The following is a 2,351-nucleotide window of genomic DNA, read 5'->3' on the forward strand; positions in this document are numbered from 1 at the left end:
TTTTGAAAGATGATTGATTGTCATCTTTTACATGTGCATGTCTTGATTAAAGGGTTGAACTTTGAAAATATTAAAGATGATTGATTGTCATCTTTTACATGTGCATGCCTTGATTAAAAGGTTGAACTTTGAAAATATTAAAAATGATTGATTGTCATTTTTCACATGTGCATGTTTTATTTGAATTTTTTCAAAAGTAATTGATGCTTTTTTAGACTTATACAAAAGGTAGATGATTTTGTTTGAATTTTTTGAAAAGTAAAGTGTGCTCCTTTTGTCATATATAAAAAGTAACCTATTAGGTTTGAATTTTTTGAAAAAGAAAGTGTGCTCCTTTTGTCATATGCAAAAAGTAAAAGATTAGGTTTGATTTTTTTGAAAAGGAAAGTGTGCTCCTTTTGTCATATGCCAAAAGTAAAAGATTATGTTTGATTTTTTTGAAAAAGTAAATGATGTTGTCTTTGACATGTGAATCTTTTTAAATTTGAATATGAAGTCTCATATGCCTATAAATAGATCATTTGAGAGCTTCACATTTACAACATCCAGAGCATACAACATTCATTCAAAGCTTTCATTCTCTCTTCTCTAAGCATTGAGTCTTAATCCTTGTTCATTTTGAGAGATGTAATTTGCGCTGTATTGTTCTTATTTCACTCATTGATGAGTGTTTTCTAATAACCTACCCACTATCAGTTTTTGTATCAGAAAAGGGGTGTGTATAACCCTTGTGCGTGTAGAAAGTATTCTACATGGGGAATAGTTGAATCACCATGTGTAAGGTGATTGCAAGTGTAAATGGTGTTCTACACGGATCCTTTGTAGGGGTGTTGTTCAAAGGTGTAATAGGTTTCTATCTCCACCTGAAGAAGGTTGAATAGTGAATTTGGGAATCCTCAAGGGGTAGCTTGAGGCGAGGACGTAGGCAGTGGGGCCGAACCTCGTTAACATACTGAGTTTGCTTCTCTCTTACCCTTACTCTTTATATTTATTATTATTTCATATTTTGTTTATATTTTATATTATATATTTGATTTATAATTATTATTTTTTAATACAACTCAATTCACCCCCCTATTGTGTTAGTCATCTGGGGAACAAGATTAAAACTCTATATCTCTAATTATAGTTAGACACAAACTTTGAGATTTCTTGATAATCAGAAATCTATAAATAGTACTGAGGGGTTAAATGATTCTCACATATAATATTAGAGTGTCTTTTATTATCGTGAGACATTTATAAGGCAAAATTGTTAGGGTGATCCTTCCCTCATAGTCAGATTTAATTCTTCATCAAACTGATGGATAAAAGTACGTATTTAGTTATCACTGTTTATTATTGTAGATCATATAAAATCGAAGATCTATTTATTAATGTTCATATTAAAATATTTAACATATATCACTCCAATAAAGAAAACAGATCTCTATAAAAAGAAGAGATCTCTACAAATGAAAGACTGACTCTCTAGGGGCTCTCCACAAACTCTCTACGTACAAACTTCACCAAATTTCTCTCAAGTGAGGTATCGTCTTCAATCTCTTGAAATCTTAAAATTTTCCATTATATTGAGTGATGTGTAAGGCCATGAGAGATTATAAAATCACCAATAATAGTGGATTTAACCCCCAAAACAATGTGTGGACATATGCTTTTATACTGAATCACATAAATATCTGTGTCTCTCTTTCATTTATTTTTATTTACTTATTTATTATTTATTATATGAATGAACGCGCAAAACATCGTACGGACGCCCGAATCAACATCTTGGGTAGGGATAATTGTTTCCTCTATTCGGGCTAGTTATGTGAATTTAGACATTAACATAAATGTGTAAAACTATTGAGTAAAAGAACTCCAATAAAATATATGTATATAAATAAATAAATAAATATATATATATATATATATATGCTTCTCAATGTTATTTGAAATTTAAAAAAAAAAAATTATTACTTACAAATTATTTGCGTGTAAACCTATTTTTATTTTATGATTATTCTAGCCCTTTGAAGAGCTATCACTAATAATAAGAGAAGTGAAAAGTCAAGAAATAAGATAAGGAAGAGATAAACCAGAAGAAGTTGCATTAGATTCCTAAAAGGAAAAGGTTTTAGAGCATTAGTAGTGGCCTCAACAAATTTTAGCTAAAATTTAGCTAAAAAATTCACTTTTATAAATTTTAGTTGGCCACTTTTTACAATACCAAATAATAGGCTCAACAAATCTTTCATTATTTTATTAAAATATTGATTTTAAATTTTGGCTAGTCTCTTTCACTCGAGAAATTTGGCAAGCCATATAGCCAAAGGTTAAATTTACTATTCATTTTGTTGATCCTATTG

The sequence above is a fragment of the Carya illinoinensis genome, chromosome 2 (assembly GCF_018687715.1).
Source record: "Carya illinoinensis cultivar Pawnee chromosome 2, C.illinoinensisPawnee_v1, whole genome shotgun sequence".
Lineage (NCBI taxonomy): Eukaryota > Viridiplantae > Streptophyta > Magnoliopsida > Fagales > Juglandaceae > Carya > Carya illinoinensis.